Source organism: Ambystoma mexicanum, chromosome 3q (assembly GCF_040938575.1).
Source record: "Ambystoma mexicanum isolate Mex_15411 chromosome 3q, UKY_AmexF1_1, whole genome shotgun sequence".
Classification (NCBI taxonomy): domain Eukaryota; kingdom Metazoa; phylum Chordata; class Amphibia; order Caudata; family Ambystomatidae; genus Ambystoma; species Ambystoma mexicanum.
The window spans coordinates 362,534,252-362,556,977 of record NC_090926.1 but is presented as its reverse complement, the minus strand read 5'-3'; positions in this window follow the sequence as shown (position 1 = coordinate 362,556,977).

Sequence of the window (22,726 nt, the reverse complement as noted above, 5' to 3'; positions counted from 1 at the left end):
TACAAAATGCATATATGCCTAACAGAGCTTTGGCGATGTCCTCACTTACAGAACATGAATGCCTAGAACTGCTTTGCAATTCTCCATCTTCAAAAATGCACATTTTCATAAAACTGCTTTGGCGTTGTCCATGCCGACAAAACCCAGGGGCCCCTAATGTTATTTGCCATTAACTTTCGAAATTCACATAGGGATCTCACTGCTCTGGCCTTCTTCTCTGACACACGCTTGTGCCTACAACTGCTTTGATTTTTTTCTCCCTACCTGCAAAATACTTTTGTGCCTAACATGTCTTTGATGCTCTCAGCCTTCAAACCATATGTGTACCTAACAATGCTTTGGGGTTCTACCTGCCAGAAACTTCACATGGATAGGTCTAACACTGTTTTTTCATTCTCCGAATATAAACAAATGTTGTGCTTTCATTGCTTTTGTCTTCTCCTCTTCCTACTGAATATATGTGGGGAATAACACTGCTTTGGGGGTCTCCTCCAACTAGCAAACACAAGTTTTCTCACTACTACTTTGGATTTCTAGGATTTTAGCTACCTACAAAATGCATGTGTGCCGAACACTGCTTTGCGTTCTCCTATGTTTACAAAATGAATCTGGTTTTCCTGCTTACTTCTTTGACCTTCACCTCTGTCTTCAAAACACATGTGTGGGCCTCTCGATGTTTTGGCATTCTTCTCCACCTACAAAACACACTTGGGGATCTCACTGCTTTGGCGTTGTCCTCTGTCTAAAAACTACATGTGTGCCTAACACCTCTTTAGTGTTCTTCCTGCCTATAAAATGCACATATCTGCATTGGTGTTCTCCACACTAAATAAATGTAGGGAATTCATTGCTTCTGCCTTCTCCTCCACACACAAAACACAAGTGTGCTTAGTATAGTCAACACTGCCAGGGCAGCCCCAAGCGAGGCCAGGTAACTGCTGCCCCATGGCAGCAGGCCCCAGAGAGGGGCACCAACATCCCCCTTCTGACTCTGCTCCACTCTCTCCCCCTACAAACAGGAGACACGCAGTCTCCAATTCTGAAAGTGCAGGAAGGGTGAGGTGTGAAGGAACAACTCACCCTTCCCCAATAAGAAATGGGTGCTAAGCACCTAAACGAAGCAAGGTCAGCAAGGCAGGGGAACAGCAAAGGGGAGCCCCTCCATGGGCTCAGACAGTCGGCTACAACCGGCTTGAGAGCTGGCTTCACAGCCCCATAGATACACTACAAAGACCCAGGGGCAGCCCTTGGTCCTATATAACGAGCTGATTCAGCCAAGAAAGATACAAGTTTGTTTGTGGACCCTGCACAGGGACCCAAACAGCAAGAGAGTTCACTGTGTACTCTGTGTCTCTCTCTATTTTGTAGTTCACTGTGCTCTCAGTGTCAATCAATCTTTCATGCAAAGTTTGCTGTGTGCGCGGCATCTTTGTTTTCTCAGCTGTTTAGCCCCGTGAACATAGTCCTGTCAAACATCTTTTGCAACCAATGAAAGAGTTCCCAGACGGTGCGGAAGAAACCGGGTTTAACAAACTCACCGGAGGCGAAAACGAAGGCCGGGAGAAGAACATTGCAGGAAGCGCGGGCGGACGACTATCAGGCGTGGCGAAGAGAAAGGGAACCCAGCGCAGGTAGCGGCTTTTCCGACTACAAATTCAAAAGTAAGTCAGCCCTCCGCGTTACCACAGTTGCCCAGCAACAAGGCTCCTATGAAAGCCGGTGGCCAGAAATGCATTTCTTTCTCATTAAAAATTGTAAGCAAGCCAGCGCAGAGCAACAAAACTGACCTTGCAAGCAAACCTTGGTTAGACAGATGAGACAATCATGAGGCAAGCTTAATGCATTGATAGACGCACACAATGACAATGTTTTTAATAATTACTAGCTAATATTTGATAGTGCTTTGAGGTTTGTACATTAAAACGATATAAGAGGCATGTTTCGTTTAATTTAAATAACAGGATATATAGTCCCAGAAAAGAGGGGGATTTTCTTGTTGTTTCATGACACAAAAGCCTGAATCATAAACAGTATATGATCAACTAACAGACAATACAGGCTTATGAATATTAGCAGGGAACCAGAAGAGGCAGAGTAACACTCTTAGGACTCACCCCCTTTTTCATGGGCCACAAAGGTACACTGGTCTATTGCAAGAAAACAACCGCTTTTTAAGGCCACAACACGACAGTTACCTACTACGGGTAACAGCAAAAAAATCTAGTACATTTCTTTGCACACCTGTCACAAGGCCCCTGCGCCTAATTTTTGTAACACAGATATGATTCACAGCCCTGAAATAGGGGGCCTTCCTGGTGGGGGAACCCACACCAAGGAAACAACACTTTAGATAACAACATTTTTTGTTTATTTTGAACAGGGGGGAAGCACAGCACCCAAAAGAAAGCCCCAGGAGCCCAAAGCATTAACGGAAAAACCAAAATCACCATAGCAATTGATGCAGCCGAGCATTACGGATGGCCCTGCGTTAGAGAGCATTTATACGCAATAACAAAGGAGGGGGTGACACCACCAACAGGGGAAGAAGACAGCCCTGCCCCTGCAAAGCAGAGCAAGCGAGACACTCTTGACAAAGGTAACAAAAACAGAAAACTGTCATTATTGTTTGAAAATATGAAAGAGATGCAACAGATGCTATTGGAAATCAGGGACAAACAACAGGCTCCCATTGAAGCTGAAGGGACACCAGGGCATAACATACCATTGGAACCCACAACAATTATAGATCCCATAATGCACATAGCCCCTCCGGCACCAGGGGCCGCACCAATGGGACCAGAACCAACAGGACCCCTAAAAGCATGGGTCACACTCACCTCAAACAACACAGGCCCGATAGACACTAACAACAGTGCCACCACAGATATTATGATATTTAGCAGCGCACAATTAGATCTAAAGCTAAAATCTTTTGGAACTGAAATACCTAATAGGTATAAAAAATCCTTGGCTTGGAACATAGACCTAAGAATCAAAAAGGCCATTTGGGCTAAAGAATTTATTGAAATATTCTTCCTGATTGAGGCACAGCACAAAGGGAAGGATGTTTTTCGGGATCCAAAAAAGATCGAGGACAAGGCCATAGCCAGGAATGCGCTAGTAGAACAGAACTGGGACAATTGGGCAAAATCATTCACCATTTTAGCAACAATTTTTAAAGAAAAATTCCCGGGGGACGGAATAAAGTTATGGGCATATGCGGATAAAATCAGGGAAGTAAAAACCAGCCACAAAGGGAAGGGGTGACTAACATTTGACATAAGATTCAGAAGGAACCTGTCAGAAAGACCAGCAATAGAATGGGATGAGGTTCAGAATGGTCTATATATATATATTGAATGCCGAGCCTCAATCAGAGGAGGAAGTTGCCCAAGCAACCGGCAAGACAAACAAAAACCCACAATGGGGAAACAGAAGTAATGAGAATGAAAAACATAGGAAGGAAGAGCAGCCCTTTCGGAAAAATCAGCCATGAGGGGCTAGGACAAAAACCTGTGTGCAGAATAAAGCCTGCCACACCGCAAAATCCACCATCACATGCAGGAATTTTGGGAAAAACCAATGCTCATAGGGGAAGGAGTGCTGGTATAAACATAGCTGAACCAACTGCAAGGGGGATCACCCAGCAAGCAGCTGCACCAGACTACCCTCAAAGAATACCAAAAAAGAAGAGCAATGAAAACACAATCCTCCCAATTTTGATAGCAGGCAGAACCCCATTAACCCAGATAATTTTACCGAAGCACTGGCAAGCTATCCTGACAAGTTAATCAGCTCAGCAATCAGGTGGGTTTGAAAGAAGGTTTCACCATTCTGTTCAAAGGAAAAGGGTCACAGAATATCCCCAAAAACCTGGTCTCAGCTAGGGACAACCCCAAGATAGTAAGAAAAGAATAGAGAAAGAATTGCAGTTGGGGAGAATTGGAGGCCCTTGGGAAAGAATGCCATTCCCTGACTAGTTAGTGTCCCCTTGGGCTGTTACCCAAAAAAGAACCGGGTAAGATGAGGCTTATTCACCATTTATCAATTCCCAGGGGTCACTCCCTCAACGACGGCATACCCCCCACTGAATCAGCAGTTACCTACACACAGTTCCAGGAGGCCCTAAGGCTAATAGAGGACTGCGGCAGAAAAGCCTTTATGGCAAAACTAGATATTGAATCCGCTTTCAAGCTGCTACCAGTCCACCCCAGCTCACAGCAGTGGCTAGGTTTCTCTTTTGATGAACAATTTTATGTGGATAAATGCCTCCCCATGGGCTGTGCAATATCCTGTGCACTATTCGAGCAATTTAGTTCATTTTTTAAATGCGCCTTTCAAAAACAACTACCAGGGTCCAGGGTAGTCCACTACTTGGACGATTTTATGGTGATAGGCCCATCAAATTCTGAAAAATGCAATACGGCACTGAACAAACTGGAAACAATGTCAGCACAGTGGGGCATCCCATTGGCACCTTTAAAAACAACCAAGCCATCCACAAACATTACCTTTTTAGCAATAGAGATCGACACCATAGATGGGTTATGCAGAATCCCAATAGCAAAAATAGTTGAACTATTAGATAACATACAAGAGCTAAGCACAAAAAACAAGGGCACAGTAAGAGAATTACAATCACTGGCAGGCAACCTCAATTACGCAGCCAGGATCATCCCACAGGGTAAGGTATTTTCCAGGAGCCTGGACCTACACCTCAGGCTTGGCAGTGAAGTGAAGGAGGATCTAAAAATATGGGGGAAGTTCCTCAGAAATTTCAATGGGACCACACTTTGGCGCACACCTTTGAACACAGGGGACAAAAGAGTCCTTTTTACGGATGCAGCAGGGAGCAAAGGCTTCTGGGCCATACTAGGCACCGAGTGGGTGGCTGGGCATTGGCCAGAGACGTGGCACACAGCAGGATGGATAAAAAACATCAATGTGTTGGAAATATTCCCCATCTGAATAACCATACATATATGGAGCAGGCAGCTAGCTAACATGGAACTTGTGGTCTGGTGCGGCAACATGGCAGGGGTAGGGATTTTGAACAGAACCACCAAATGCCACTTGGTACTCAAAGTACTACGAGCCATCACAATGGCCACACTGCATGAAAATATTGTTGTCAAAGCTAAACACATTGCTGGAGCAGATAATAATATTGCCAATGCTTCATCTCGCTTTCAGTGGACAAGATTCCGGGAGCTAGCACCTCACGCCCAAGAAAAGATTATATCGATCCCAGCAGAATGCCGGGCAATAATGGGAAGCTTAGAAAAATCTGCATCAATGCCTGCACTCTTGGGCCAAGGCCGAGATGCATACCAACAACCAGGCACCTTAAAACCGGGTGCCAGCAGCATGCTGCCCACAGAAATCACGAACCCTGCAACGGGGTTCCTAGAAAAGATGGCTGAGAAAGCCTTGGAAAGGAGCACTACAGCACAATACAGTAAGTGTTTGCAAACGCTTCTTAGAACAACAGGTTTAAACCATGTAGAGCTAATTACAATAAAAGACATAGAAATATTTTTAAAGTCGGCGCAAAGACAGGGTTTTAAGAAGGATTGGGCAAAAAGGCACCTCATAGTAATATCCTACTTCTCAAAGATACAGGGTGACTCCCACCCAAAGAGCATTGATTTCATATGCGATGAAAGGTTGGGGCAAAATAGAGGGACCCCAGGTAGATGTCACCCATTAGATTTTGTTAAATTAGTAAAAATAGCCAATCTATTAGACAGCATATGCTCTCACCCATATGAAACATTATTATTTAAAACAGCATTTTTTCTCGCCTATTTCAGGGCTTTTCGGCTGGGGGGACTCATTGCCTCCAGCACAAAAGCCAACAATGGTTTAGGCATGATGGAAACAACGGTTAGATGGGACAGCATCAACATAGAAATACAACGATCCAAAACCGGGGCAAAAAGGGTCATCAACATTTACTGCATTGACGATGCACCAAATTGCCCGGTGTGCATCACCAATCTATATTATGCACAACGGCCCAAAGTGGGGGTGGGAGGGTATTCCTAATACACAGGGACACAGCCGCCCTAAGTCATTACCAATTTAAAGGGGTACTGATGAAAGCAATCACTAAAGCTGGGTGGAATCCAAAGGATTTCGGCACCCACTCATTTAGGATCGGGGCAGCAACCTCAGCATGGAAGGGAGGCTTAGGCTCCCAACAAGTAAAAAACATAGGGGATTGGAAGTCAGATTGTTACAAAAGATACATCAGACCTGAACTGATATAGTTCTGCCCTGCCCCCCCCCCATCTCTTTTATTTTTACACTTACCTTTTATCCCCAGAAACAACATTCGAACGGGACCAACCACTAAGATCAGCCTGGATAGTGAGACAACCGTTTGTATTCAGAACAGGGCGTTGGGCTGAGGAAACCAAAGACGGTCCAGCTTTCAGGAACACTATCGCATCATGGTGGGGCTAGGAAGGCCTCTACTGGGCAGATATCCATGACAAGCTTACTGATTTAGTTGCATACAGAGACCCGCCAAATTCTTGATATTACTTTTAGGGGGAAACGACCTGGTAAACATGGGTAGAAAAACATTTTACAAAGAGATATGTGCATCGCTTTCAGGCATTGCACACAATTGCAGGGACACGGAAATCTATTTTCAGCAATCCTGCCTAGAAAAAGATGTTATAAATCAGTCGAGAACTCTAGGAGAAAGTTAAATAGAGGGCTGGAAAATGTTTGTATAGCCAGAGTGTTGGGCTTTATAAAACACCCGGCCTTAACACTGGGTGACTCTGATCTGTTTCACAAGGATGGCACACACCTATCGGGGCACAGTTTTATAGAGAAATCACCAGTATTTTAGCTACCAGAGGCTGCAAATAACCTAACTTTTGGGGGAACCCAGGCAGCCGATAACCTACCTGGTGTGGCGGCACAGGCCTGAGGGCGTAACCTCAGGACCCGGTGCCCAAAAGTAGTTTATGATTACTGATATGCAAATATTGTTTATTTCCATAACCATATCTGTAACAATAAAGACCTACAGCCTTTTTATTGCCATCACTTGACTAAATGTTGTGGCGTAATAATTCATGGTGAGGGAGGGGGGTCGACCAGACACACACCCACACCCCAGCACAACAAAGGAAATGTTTTGCCTGCATATGGGTCCAGCAGTTACTGATTTGCAGGTGAACACGTCAGAGGGGCACTAGAGACTGAATCAACGAACACACCATTGTAAGGTTAGTTGTACGAATTATAGATGTGGCACTTGTACTTGGATAGGATGAACCAGCAGCAAGATCACGTGACGAGGAGCCGCAGCCCACACCTCGTGTATTGACTTTTTGGTTTATACCCAGATATATTGCACTGGTAATTCAAAATAGGGCTAACACAAATGCCTGTGATTACAGCAAAGAAGGTTTTAATTGTCAAATGATGTAAGTCAGCCAGCATGTGTTTCAACTGTCACCGGCCTTTCTCAAGGCTGAACCAATGCAAAGAGTAATCATTTGCACACATAAAAATTAAAATAAAATTGTTGAATCAAAATACGAAGTCAAAAACATAATTAGCAATACACCTGTAAAATAGAAAGTTTATACAATCATGAAAATATCACAAAATAAAATAAAAAGAGGGAGGGGATAGAGGGGCAGAGAGAAAAACAAGGTATTAGTATTTAAGTGTTTTGTCATAACTGCTGCTTATTGTAGCAAAGAAGGGTAGAAGCCAGGGCGTGAAAAGTTTTACCAATGAGATTTGGAGGTTCCCTGGGCATTCTGAGTATGCTGCGCACTGCGAATAGATGGATCTGTATGTAAAAAAGGCTAACGTTTCTAGGGGCAACTTTTTTTTCAGGAAAGAATAGTCACTTGGTGTCAGGAGTGAGTAGATAGCCTTTGGTACCAGGTATGGCACTGGGGCGGTGGGGGAGATCATTGCTGTGTCGGTGCCTGGTGTGGCATTATCCCGTGTTTGCGGTATAGTTGGCTCCAACAGGGCTCACATTGTTATATCATGTAATCAAACATAGATCTCTCAGAGGAACCCAGCCATCCTTTTTCTTATGTCAATTTGCGCAGGAAAGACCTTATCCTCAAATAAAAATAATTAGTTGATTCACACTCTCGTGCCTTATTTGGCTTCCCTTGCTACACTAGTAAACTTCTTACACTTGTAAGCGCTCTTCAGCATGTATGCTTGCAACACAGTGATGTTTATGTCCATCCCCTTTTCCAAGTTGGGTTCCCCGGCCTGTCCCCACATACTCGCCCATTTAACATAACAAAACCCCAGTCAGTAAGAGTATCCAGCCAAAGGCTAACTTTCCCCATCCTACATTTATTTACCAATTGTGGCAAGCTACTTACAAATTCTGTTTCGTTTAATTCCTTGTTGCAGCAGCATCTAGTGTTGAAACCCCCCACACCCCAGTGATAACATTTTCTGGATTTTTTCCCGTATTTAGTTTACACATGATTTCTGCAATACTTTCAATAATATTGTGCGTATATATCAGTTCAGGGGTGTCGTAGATATTTATGATGATGTAATTACTGCTGTCTTGAGCCAGGCTGATATTTACAGCAAGGATGTTGGGATTAATTGTGTCCACAGGAATTCTTTTGGCTGGGATGGGGTTTCTAACCCCAGTTATAAGGCCACCAAAGGGGCACCCCCTAAGGTCTTTATTTTGGCCATTACTTAAAACATTTGATACCCATCAATATATATATATATCTACCTATCTACCTTGGCAGTCGACTATCGCGCCACTCTACCTCCCGACCTCTAAGAACAGCCCAATCCCACTGTTTAGCGATCCCGAGATTTAAATTGCAAAAAGCAGGGGGCTCAAGTTTCCCCGTCTTAGCTTCCAAGTTATGGAACTCCCTCCCTGTCTCAATTAGAGCGGAAGACTCTTTCAATACCTTCAAAGCCAATACTAGATCTTGGCTTTTCAACCAGCTTTAAGGCCGTCCTCGCGCTTCTTCCCGACCTCCCCGACTTGCCGACCACTACTATCACCTATCGGCACTGAAACTACTGTACATATGTATATAAGATCCTCTTGCAAATATATATAATGACTCTTTGCTAGACCTGCATATTGGAACCCATGTTTGTAATGATGCTCTGTTATACCTGCATATCTGTAACCTTGTACAAATTGCGCCCTGATGCCTCCGGGCCTGCGGGTTTGCGCGTTATAAATAAAATACAATACAATACAATACAATACAAAAGCAACCACCACTCCTGTAATAGAAAAATATTTGCTCGCAGCAGCAGATCCAGAGACCCTTCTGTACTCAGGAGTGTAAAGCCTCTCGCGTTCCATGAGCACATTGTCCAATTTCAGTTGTTAACTACTGGTTTGCAGGGGTTGTTCTGGACCAGCCAACTGAGGATGCCCATGATGTTGTCTTGTAATGTATTAGGGGTCTGGGTGTTTCCACTCACTCCATAACCAGGAGTCAGTTTTTCCCATAGTTAGTCGCCACCCAATTAAGTGATGTTCTCGACCTGTAGTGGAACCGGAATTGGGTCAATCTCATATCCGAAAGTCAGAAACCTGTTTTTTATGGCTTCTGATCAGGTTTGCAGTTTCAGCAGAGGTACAATGGACTCTACTAGTTTGTTGCACGATGTTTATAATAGGTTAAAAAAATTCTAAGTCTTTTGTGTCTAATATTCTGAGAGGCAGGATCTTGTGTGTCAATAGCACGAATTACAATCTATTGATGTGTAAAAGGGAGTACCTCTTGCTCTGATGTTGCAGCATTATTGAGAAAATTAGGTCTTTGCCGCATATGTCATTTTCATTCGATGTTCCAATTTCTGAAGGTACAAGTACTTCCGTAGTTCGAACTGAGTTTTCCAGCTCTCCCCGAGGGGTTTGTTCTTCATCATCCACCTCGCTGATATCGTGATCATGATCGCAGATTATGCAATCTTCATTTTCCACTACATTTTGCTTCTGTGCCTTTGTGATCCATTTTGTTATCGCACCCAATGATGGCACATTTTTCTTTTTCTTTTTGATCTTCTTATTATTTTTCCCTGCATTTTGAGGTTTTTCGACATTAGTTATTTGCAATTCTGGTCCTGAATGGGTCTGGGATTCAGTTCCCTCTAACTGTATTTTCTTCCGACATCTCCTTTGTTTGCGCTGCATCCTGGTTAAATAAATTGTTGAAGTGTTACTTTCATGATCGATGTTTCCAATACATTCAAGACTTCCATCCTAAGGAGGATCCTGGAGTACGGCGTCTGGTTCTTGGGGTTGATGCTCAGTGTTTGAATGTATCGCGTCAATCAGTGCATCAAGCTCTTTGTCTGGGTTGTCGCTTGTTATTTTAGTGGGGATGACTTTTGCGACTTATTGCAGGATTTTTCTGCTAAGTCGATGTAGGACTTTCATGGCAAACTGAATCACCATCAGCTGAGCTTGTATTTGGTTGGGAGGGTTTGCCGTGTCCTGTTCAAGACTAGAGATACTTGTTATCTTCCTCTGTTTTCAACAAGTTTGGAGTAATTGACGGTCTTTGGGTGGGTTTGGGCAGATATTTTAGAGTAGGCACCACTTCCAGCAAGTCAGCCATCATTATTTTAGGTGTGAGAGTTATTTCTTTGGCTGAATTGTTGGTGTCTGGCAGTTTGTCCATAACGAAGGAATCCCACAAAGAGTAACATAAAGCAAGCAGCAAGTTGTTGTCGAAAGCTGCGAATCAGTTATGTTACTTCTATTTTTGGGCAGAGATAGGGAAGCCGGGGTTAACATAATTGTACCTTCCGGCTGAGGGGCCAGTTTAGTGACCACAGCCGGTTCAACCTGGAAGAAGGATTTAATGGTACCAGCTGATTTTTCTGTTCCCCTGCCATGTTTGCGAGGTGAGCTGGTAACATGAGCGCTTGTTTAACTTGCTTGTTTTAGTTCTGGTGGCCGTGGCTGCCACATCCTTATATGGTGCATTCTTCCTTAAATTGTAATTACTAGCCATAGAGCCTAATTTGCCCATGTTATATAAAGGGACTAATGCTTTATGTATTGTTATTGTTGTTGCTACGTGCTAATGCCTTTTCTGTGTTCTGACAGGCAGGGCATCTGTGATTCTAGATTGGATCCCTTGTGTTTATACCATTCTGGAATGATATGTCATCAATGTTTATGCTTGGCTTTATTCAGTTGTACCCTAGATGCTGACTGTGTTGGGGGTCTTATGCTTTACTGCTGCAAACTAAGTAAATAAACTGTTTCCTACTTACCTGGGCTTGCAGCTTCTTTACAATGGCGACGAGGATGGGATAAGGATGAATCCCTGCTGAAGCCAAGACCCCCAACTGCCCAAAAGAGGTGCTGGTGAAGAACAGTCCAGGGTGGCCTGCGGGACCCGACATCCAGGAGGACTATCCCCTGAGCTTGTGGATTAGCTCACACCATCAGACGCTGGAAAAGTTTGTCTAAGGGGGATTAGGCGAGCCCTGATGCACGGGGCTAGGAGGAGCCCCGTGCCAGTCTCAAGTTTGGCTCGAAACGGAGTTGCCAGTCTCAAAAGTCTGACTGCCTGAACGTGGATGTGGTGCCGGCAGTAGCGTAACACAGGAAAATAACGAAGGCTCGCCCAGGTCCCCCTGTGGGAAGGCAAGCGAGTTGAATGATACTCAGATGCAACGCAGGTGAGGAAGTGTGCGTTCCCTGAGGATGGAAGTGTGATTTCTCAGATGAGGAAGTGTTCCTAAAATTGGGAAACTACTTTACTTATGCAGGAAGTGTGATTTCTCAGATGAGGAAGTGTTCTTAAAATTGGAAGACTACTCTACTTTTGACTGGGAAAACTAGTCCCACAGAGGATCTGTCATGGGAAGTTTCCTCAATTGGGAGAGTTAAGGCTCTCAGTGACAACTGACACACCTCCACGAGTTCCTAGTTAATATTTGGATGCTGGTGCAGTGAGTGCATTCCCTTGCATTCCAATCCCAATAGAAGTTACTGCTGTTCATACTTTCTAAGAGTGAAAGACAGGCATGGCTTTGTCTGGGGTACCTGGTCCTCAGGTGTTTATGCCTACGCCAGGCCCGCCAAAAATCAAGTGGGCCCCTTGGAAGAAAGGAAATGGAATGTCAGTAGAATGCAAAGTAGCTATGTTAATGCATTTCTTGGGCTATGACGGTCAGAGGATATATTACACTCTTCATGATATTGCTGAGTTAGATTTGGAAGAGGGGACAAATGATTTTGATCTAGCGTTAATCAAACTTGATAAGCATTTTGAATCAAAAACAAGCACTGTATTGGAGCGATATCACTTTGGCATGAGGTGCCAACATGAGGGAGAATCTGTTGAAGACTATGTAACTGCTTTGAGGCATTTAGCACTAAATTGTAAATTTGGGGGTGAACTGGAAGAACACATAAGAGATACATTTATGATTAATTGCTCTAAAGATAAAATACGAGAGGAAATTTGGTTGAAGGATGATCCCAATTTAGATGAGGTTATTAGTATAGCGAAGAGAATTGAGCATACCCTGCAGTGTGTAGCGAAACTGTCTCTTAAAAAAAATAAGCCATCACTGGGTGTTGAAGTGTTGAGGGTTGGCGACAAGAAGGCTGGTTGCTCGAAGGAGAAGAAGAAATTTAAAACCAAGCCCAATAAACGTCATGAGAATACCCAAACCAAAGGTGGAGGTTGTGAGCAACCCAACAAACGTTCTCAAAGAGATACTACCCAATTTAATGTAAAGAGAGAGGATAGATTGTGTTTTCGTTGTGGGAGTTCACAACACCTATCCACATCTCCCATTTGCCCTGGAAGACGTGTGAATTGTAGTTTGTGTAAGAAATGGGGGCACTTTGAGAATTGCTGTAAAAATTATCAAAGTGGTGGTGGGAAGGGAACACTTTTAATTGAAGAAGATGATGGTATGTCGTCTAAAGAAGCCTATGTTTCTGAGAACGAGATAGTTACAGTCCACATGGTAAAATGCTCGGGGTCTGATGAATGTGAGCATCCCTCAGCGTGGGTAGAAGTAAATGGTCATTCAGTTAAAATGCTTGCTGATTCATGTTCAAAAATTACGTTGGTATCCAAAATTGTCTTTGAAAATGTAATTGGAGGTGATATTAGGCGTTTAGTTCCCTCCAATAAAACACCAGGAGGATACAATGGTGATAAAATAGAAATTTTGGGATGTTGTGTAGCGGAATTCAAGTTCAAGGGTAGGATGACACACACGGGAAAATATATGTCACAAAAAGAGGTGAAACTCTTTTGGGTTGGAAGGAACAAAGGGGTTTGGGAATCAAATTAGATCCCAATAGTGAGGAGCAAGTTCTCAATGTAAGTGATCCATTTGCGCTAAACAGCAATAGAGCCAAATGTGAGATGGTAGCTAGATATCCTGAAGTATTCTGTAATAAAGTGGGATGCCTCAAGAGGATGGTTCACAAGATTGAGATAAAAGGAGGGAGCAGTAGCGTTGCCTCTAAGCTTAGACCGTTGCCTCTGTCTATGCGGAAGGCTGTGCATGATGAGTTGATAAAACTGGAGAAAGAGGGAATCATTGAGCCGGCTAGAGCGGTAGAATGGATATCCCCCGTTGTAGTGGTGAAGAAGAGTAATGAGGATTTGAGAGTATGCATCAACTTGAGGGAACTTAATCGATGTGTGGTAGCGGATCGCCATCCTCTTCCCAATATGGGAGAGTTATTGAGTAGGATAGGGAGTGCAAAATACTTTGCTAAACTTGATATGGCGAGTGCGTATCATCAAATCAGTTTAGATGAAGACTCACGAAAATTGACAGCTTTTATTACTTATGAGGGAATCTATCAGTTCAAGCGCATGCCATTTGGATTGGTATCAGCGTTGTCTGTATTCCAGAAGGTTATGGACAGATTGTTGAAGGATGTTGGTGGAGTGTGGTGCTTTCAGGACGATATTTTGATATGTGGCAAGGATGAGTCTGAGTTGAAGACAAGGTTGAACCTGGTCCTTAAGATTTTCAAAATGAGAGGAATAACATTGAGGGGTGAGAAATGTGTTTTTATGACACAAACTGTGGATTATTTAGGTCATGAAATTTTTAAAAGGTGTAAAACCGAAAACAAATTTGGTTGAATCAATTTTGAAAACACAAACACATGTGAATAAGGCAGAACTGAGATCATTTCTTGGCACTATTGAGTTTTATCACCGATTTGTGGACAGATTTGCTCACTCCATAATTAATTTAAGAGCTTTGTTAAGGAAAGGTGTTGAATTTGAATGGAGTAACGAATGTCAGAAAGAATTCGAAGAAATGAAAAAAATGAAAAAAAAAATTGACATGGCTAAACCTTTATCAATGTTTGATACGAGAAAGAAAACTATTCTGGCTGTTGATACCAGTGACACAGGAATAGGAGTAGTTGTGTTGCAGCCAGATGTGGATGGCACAGAAATGATTGTAATGCATGCATCCCGCATGTTGAGAAGAGCAGAATTGAACTATTCGGTACTGGAGAAGGAAGCATTGGTATGCCATTGGGGGATAAAGCGAAAATGAAAAATTTTGTTTGGGGTCAAGATTTTATCCTGAGAACAGATCATAGACCACTTAAGGCGATCTTTGAAAGTAAAGGTCTTGACAAGGTTTCAAGAAGAGTTGCGGGCTGGGTATCCAGACTACAATTTCATAAGTTTGAGATAGAAGTAGTCGCTAGTAAAGAAAATGTACAGGCCGACCATGCCTGAAGGGTGAAGTTGGAAGATAAAGATGATGACAGAAGAAGTAATATGTGTGGTGAGAATGAAACGGTTTTTGCAACCGTGGAAGGTATAATACAGAAACAAGAGTGGATTCAAATTCTTAAATCAAATGAAATGTGGAAGCGTATTATGGCTTTTGTGGTGGAAGGATGGCCAGAGAAAAGACTTTTAGTTGGCAAAGAAAGGGCAATGTGGGAAGTAAGAAACAAACTGTCCCTAAAAGGAGAGCTTCTATATAGATGGGATAAGTTGGTGGTTCCAGGTAGTCTGAGGAAGAAGTTAATAAATTGCGCCCACCAAGGACATATTGGAGTGTGTAAGACAAAAGAGGTTGTTAAAGCTGATTACTGGCGGCCGGGGATTGATCGTTAAACTTGAGAAGGTAGTTGTTGTGTGCAATGATTGTATCAAGTCAGGTAAAAATGTGATAGCTGTAACACAGCCCATGGGAAAAACAAGTATACCAGAGGGAGTGTGGCAGGATTTGTCCAGGGATGTGCTAGGTCCAGTTGACATGGGTGCTGGTAGAGGAAGATTCATTTTAGTCATGGTTGATATGTTTTCAAGATGGACGGAATTTAGGATTTTGAGGGAAGTTACTTGCCGAGTATCATTGAATTCATGGAGGATGTGGTTGAGAGGGAGGGTTTACCTAGAAGTATACTCACTGACAGCAGTCCACAATTCGTGGGGAAGTTATTTATGGAGTATCTTCACAAATGTGGAATTAAACACAAAAGAACGCCTTTTTATTGTCCTCAAGTCAACGGCATGATTGAGAGAGTGAATCGATGCATTATGGATGCCATTCGTGGAGCCAATGCATGTGGTTTGGACAAAAGAGTTGCAGTGAGAGACAGGTTATATGCATTGAGGATGGCTCCGCGAGTAGAAACAGGAATTAGTTAATTTGAACTTATGAGAGGCCGAAAGGCGAATACCTGTGTGGCTCCAGCTTGGTTGGGCCGGGCAAGAGCGACAGATGTGGTTGTGGATGCCGTAAAGAAAAAGATGGGTGTTCGAAAGGATAAATGGGTGGAAAAAGTGAATGAGAGACATCCTAGGAAAACCACTGTGGTCGAAGCTGGAGATTTGGTGAGGATAAGGAAGGCGGTCATCTCCAAGAAAGGGGAACCACTTTACACGGAACCAGTTAGAATTACACAAGTTTTCAAGAATGCTGTGTGTGTGGAAAGTGGACAAATATGGTGTTTGTCCAGAATTGCAAAAGTAAAGTGATAGAGCATTCGCATTTCATTTTATTCTTCTTGATGTTCATTTTACTGCTGTTTCCTTTTATCAATAAAGAATTTTATTTTATAGGGGAGGGGGATGTGTTATATAAAGGGACTAATGCTTTATGTATTTTTATTGTTGTTGCTAAGTGCTAATGCCTTTTCTGTGTTCTGACAGGCAGGGCATCTGTGATTCTAGATTGGACCCCTTGTGTTTATACCATTCTGGAATGATAGGTCATCAATGTTTATGCTTGGCTTTATTCAGTTGTACCCTGGATGCTGACTGTGTTGGGGGTCTTATGCTTTACTGCTGGAAACTAAGTAAATAAACTGTTTCCTACTTACCTTGGCTTGTGGCTTCTTTACAGCCCAGCATAATTTCCTGGTTCCTTGTAGTACAGTGGTTTGGCTGGTAGCCTTACTAGGGAGGGCCAAGCCTGTAGTGGTTGTTAGCTAAGGCAGGTGCTACCGGGCAATCTTTCAGCACATCAAAGTATTTTGTACACTTTGTTTGTCAGGAATGTCAAAGAGAGGAAGTAAACTGCTGCAGCGACTTACTGTTGTGTGTTTTCGCAACAGTGAGCGAGAGCCATTCTTCTTTTCAATGTGAGAGGAAGGGTCGGCGCCTGGGGAGGAGGGTCCAAGGGCAGCTCACTCCACTTCCACCCCTTCAACCATCACCAAACACAAAAAACCTGTTCCTGACACTTCGTCTGAGTGCTTCACGCGTGTGCCTGAATTTAAAAGAAAGGTCCTCCTATTTCATTGTAGGGCCAGAAAATGCTGTTGGACAACAGATTTGAATGGTTATTCTGAGCCGTATGCTTGCAATATCACCAGAATAGTGAAGGGGAGCATAACAAAGACTCTTGCGGATGTAGGAAATGGGGTCACACAAAACACTTGTCCCTCACACTTTGTGCCAGCTACAAAATAAATATGCTCCCTGACAACAAAAGCACAAGTGCCATTGCTTTGGCATTCTCCACACGTAGAAAATACATGATGTGGGGGGCACTGTTACCCACGTGTGCGATGGCAACTTGATCCATGCAGCTCCGATCCGAGTCAGATCCTACACTGAATTAATCCTTTACTGGGGCCACACATATACCAGAGATTTGCGTGGCATATGTCTGAAGGGTCGAGGCACAACTGCAGAAAATGTGGGGTAAAACCGTAGAACGGTGACCGAGATATCACTGTCACAAACTCAGCCTCCTGTGAGAACCAGAGTGAGACCACTTGAGGCCGCAAGCAGAATCATGCTGCGGGCTGTGAGGGGGAGGTGCAACAGGCACTGACTATCCAAAGTGGCCCTGGCAAAACCCTACCAACCCCACTGTACTGGCACGAACATCAAAGGAGCAACCGGGGGCCTGACTGCCCACACCGCAGCCCAGCGCACAACATGCTGATATACCCCTGGCTGGTCGGTGAGACAGATCCAATGTTGACGGGGCCTTGTGGGGAGGAATCTGCAACATCGCTATGCCCTGAACAGGGGGCAGAAGTGCTCCACCCTATACCCTACGAAGAATCTGGGAGGCGGTCAGCCCCGCGTGGAGCCCTTTTGGCCCGAGGGGCAGTGTCCGCTGCACTACCCACGGGTTGAGGGATGTGACAACAACCACTTGAGGTGGGCGACCTGCACTGGGTTGTGGCCATGGCGGTGGATGCTCCTGACCCGTGCGGTCCGGACAATGGGGCATCCCACTTTTATTGCCTTCTGCCGGCGATTGCCCCCCCACCTGATGCAGGATTTGAACTTAACTGGGTCCTCCCACGCCAGGCTGTGCGCAGTGGAAAACAGCAGCGAGGAAGAAATCCTCCGAAACGATGCCTGGTGTTCGGATTGACCGGGCAGGTCAATATGACCATGGAACTCTAGCACCAGCCCTGCGGAATGATGTGGCCCCCGACTACAGCATCTGCTGCAGGACTCGTGAAGACAACGCATGTCTGACCGCAAACTTCATACTGGACTCTGACCCATCCTGCAGTGTTGGGCCCAGCCGGAGACAGTGGTATGTGGACGCCTGGAGCTATTACAGTCGACATGAGAAGTACCCTCTTATACCCAGGAACGAATCCGGCCCTGCGGCTCCGAAGGACAGGGTGGGTGGCTTTACTCGGCCCGCACTGCAGTTTAAACTCACTGGTGCTGGCTCTCTGCACTGACTCCATGCGTTGTTGGGCACAACTGGGACTAATTTGTCAAAGCCGGGATCCCGGATCAGGCTGAGCAGCAATAGGCATTCAAAAACTTGGGGGCAGGGTGATAAACCCCTTTATTCCATTCCAAGGCATACACAAAAAAAAGGATCAGCCCGCTGTTGCCCCAACACCTTGGAGGGTGCCCCTGAGCATACACGGGTGCCAGTTCTATAACGTGGGAGATCACAATCCACTCCCAGTAACAGAAAACAATGTGTGTGTTAAAACGAAAAATGGCTTATTAAATACACTTTCGGTTCCTGCGCCATGAGCGGACAGAGGAGGCTCAGTAAGGGGGGATCCATTTGCTTCCAACTGCAGATTCACAAGTTTATTCAACCATTGCTGCTGACCCAGACCCGGACCAACAACAAGCTTTAAAGCACGGTGGGAATAATACAATGCATGGTAACTGCGCCGGGCCGTGATCAACTGAACCCCACATTTAATGGTTCACCACAGAGGGGAACATCATTATATGTGCTGAAGGCTGACTGCCATTTATACGCGGTGACAGAGACAAGATAAAACATCCATGCTTGTTTACCAGGGTGCGGAACACAGAGAACAGTACTCTGGCCCGGCTGCTTTGCCGGCCTGTGTTCAGAATCCGAAGATCATCGATCCTTGTGGTACCATGCTGTGAGTAGCACCACCTCAACAGAGGCCTGCTGACTGGGAGAAATCACCCGTAGTGTCATGCTGCTAACACCAAGAAGTGGAGGAAGTACGTGGGATTGCCCTACATCCCAGCATATTCCTCATAACCAGTGGCGGCAAGACGGGAAACTACTATTGGCACAGAAACCAGCAACACTCATCCGTGATCTAGGATATATGTGCAGAGGTACAAGACACGGCATGGCAGAGACGACGCTGCCCTGCACTCGATAACACCACCCTCCGGAATACTTCTGCGTAGAGGTATAGGATCCGAGGGGGTGATTGGAGAATATTCAACTGCTACTCCCACGCCAGGTCACATCACTGCCCACACCCGGTTCCTCACTGCGATACATGGGCCAACACGAGAAGAAGGGTGCAGGAACAAGGAAAACAGACCCAATGGACTCCTTCACAAACTCCCAAGCCCAGGGCCCTGTGGCAACGACTTCACTGGCCAATGATGCCCACACAGAGATGCCTGATAGCTCCAGAGACGATAATCCGGCGAACCTCATGCAGAATGGATTCCTAGCAGTAAACGTCAAACTCGATGATATACTGGCTACAATCGGTTCGCTGAAGGCGAGGGTGGAAAAGGAGAGTGGTCGTATCACCGTAGCGGAGGGCAGAATCAGCACGAACGAAGACACGATTACACAACATGGTCGAATATAGCACAACTCAAAGGCGACTTATCTAATATGCAAACGAAGTGTGAAGATCTCGAATCCAGGTCCAGGAGGAACAATATACAAATTGTTGGAGTTGCAAAATCCTTCTGTAAAGGGCCAATGGAGGGGAGTGTGGAAGCCCTCTTGAAATCCCTATTTGGAACAGAATACTTCTCTGAGCATTTTTTGATCGAAAGAGCCCACCACACCTTAGCACCGATGCCCAAACCCGGTGCCCCGCCTCGAACTATAATTGCACGTCTCCTCAACTACAGAGACACGATTCTCAGGCTGGCTAGGGAAAAAAGGCACACTACATTTCAAGGAAAACAACATAAGTATCTACCCTGACTTTGCGGCGAACATTCAAGCGCAAAGGCGATCATACGAACCAGTAAAACAACAGCTCTGCCTACGCCAAGTCCCTTATGCCCTGATCTTCCCAGCCAAAATGAGCATTCAGTACGGGGGAAGGGCACACTTTTTTGAAACACCTGCTGCCGCCCTGGCGTATGTGGAGGCCTCTATTTCGCTTCCTCATCGAGAACGAGGAGCTGATCATAACATCAGACCCTGACTGGTCGAGGAAAGACGTGATCCTGCAGACTTAATGTCAAGCAGTGATATCCTTTGCATTGTTTACATAACAGGGACGATGGGTGGCCCAGCTCACTACTTGTCAATTCTCGATCTGGGGCAGCTGGTGACAGCAGCCACACAGCTGCAACATGCACACCTTAGGTATGTTCCACAAATTTGAACGGGTATATCATTGAGTTGAGGGTGATGATTTGTGTGGGTGTGGGGATGATGTCACGGAATGGGAGTCAGGGGGGAAGAATGCTGGGTGCTGTACAAAGCATATATACGGGGGAGTTGGTGAGTTCGAGTTTTGTTGGAGTGGTTAATTATGTTAAAATGTATGGTCGCATCACTGCAGGCGGCACCTGTCTGGGAACGACAAGTGCGAGCAAGGATCATTTAGATCAGCACATATGGCACACAACAGTCCAGCACCCAATGGGCTAAAAGTTAGACACCTCTCTTGGAAAGTCTAACTAGACTAAATCCAAAGAAGTTGGCCCTTACATTGCCGGGCCACACCCACACATCCTAATGTTGCAGGAGACACACACACTCCATAAAGTAAACACTGGACTTCTCCCACACTGGGGCCCACAAAGATATTGCACTGAATACTCCACTCAGGCTAGAGGGGTGCTCATACTAATACACCCATCCTTGGGCTTCCAATACACGAAGAGCGCAATAGCCCCCAGGGCCGCTACGTAATGGTGTGGCGCAAAATAGCTGGGAAGGCAGTGGTCCTAGTTAAAACCTACGGGCCACCCATAGATGACCCTGACTTCTATGTAAACATCTCAAATGCATTTTCAGTGGTAGATGACCCATGGATAATGTGGGGTGGCAACTTTAACACCATACTGGATGTCTCCCTCGAATGATCCTCTAATAAGCACAGGGTACCCATAACGGCGGCCACCACTCAACACCAGATTTTACTGCAGACACCCCTAATAGATGCGTGGAGGACACTACACCTATTAGAAAGGCAATACTCATATTACTTCTCTGTACATGACACAGAATCCTGCATTGACTATTGGCTTATCTCCTCCTATCTCTCCAATATGTTGCTCAACTGTGGCATACACCCTCGAATGCTGTCAGACCACTCTCCGATATCCCTGGATGTGGTACTGCGAGGTGTTTAACCACCAATTAGAAGATGGAGAATGCCATCCAACATCCTGAAAGGTCCACATGTAACAGAATCACTTCACACAGAGATTAGCAAATTCTTCACGATAAACAAGGGCTCCGTAGACAGACAAGTGACGCTTTGGGAAACGTTCAAGGTCTGGGTAAGGGGAGTCCTAATGTTTAAAATCGCTGATTTACTGAAAACTGTAAGATCGGAATTGGCAGGTGTGGAGAGGCACCTGCGGGCACTGGAACTAAGATATAGTGAGACTCATGAAAACAGTATAACAGGTGGTGCCGACACATGTTTCGACCTAACAGGTCTTTTTCTAGGCTGGTAGGTAAGATAGAGGGATTCAGGTACCTGAACCCAGAGGCAGAAAGATGCAACACGAGAGGTGTTGACCTCTGTTAAACCAGGCACTGGGGGAACTGAGCCATTGCTATTACTACTACCCAGTAACTAACTGACCTACCTGCAACAAGCAGGAACCAGGACAATCCCTCTAACTTACCTACCATCCTAGAAAAAGACCTGTTAGGTCGAAACACATGTCGGCACCACCTATTAGATCATCAATTGATGAATTTGAGACAATAAAAGATTGGAAAAAATGAAAATCACAAACCTTGTGGAACTACATTTTTCAAACGCAGCAAAAGACAATGGGGTAAATCCCAGCATAAAAAATTGCACATGCGCCGAAGGAGTGGAAACTATAACAATTCTCTCTGGGTACACACAATAGGCACCACGAGCACGGGCCCTTTTACAAGTTTCCACCAATTGGCTGCTAGTGCACCGATAACAAAGATGGAGGGCGCGGCAACCCATGGTCCCTGGTGCTCTTAACGCAATCATGAAAACAGTGCCCTGGCATATATTAACATCCTGCTGCAGGAATTTAACACATTGGCGGCTAGGGAAGTGCAATACATTATAGCACCAGTTCTGGCCTGAAGATATGGAGAAGGCAATAAGGCAGGGCGCGCCTCAGCGAACTTGCTGAAAGCTGAACAACATCATATACCCATCTCTAGCATTAGTGTGCAAGGCGACAACGTCATTATTGGGGAGGAAGGTATTATTCAAGAATTCACCCGCTTCTACTCAGAGCTTTATGCAAACCAAGATATAAAATCTGGTACGGAAATAGAAAACTATCTGTATGCATTGACACTCCCTAAACTCACCTCAGAAGACAGCCTAGCTCTAGATCAACCGATCACATATGAGGAAATGACAAATGCAATAAAATCCCTAACATCCGGGAAGGTGCCTGGGTCGGACGGATTGGGTGTGGCATTATATCCGTACCACACCAAACTTGCCCCGATATTATTACTGGTCTGGGAAGAAGCAATGGAACGGGGAACTTTGCCTGAATCTATGCGGGAAGCTATTATAACGGTGCTGTTGAAGCCGAGGCGTTCACCCCATGAC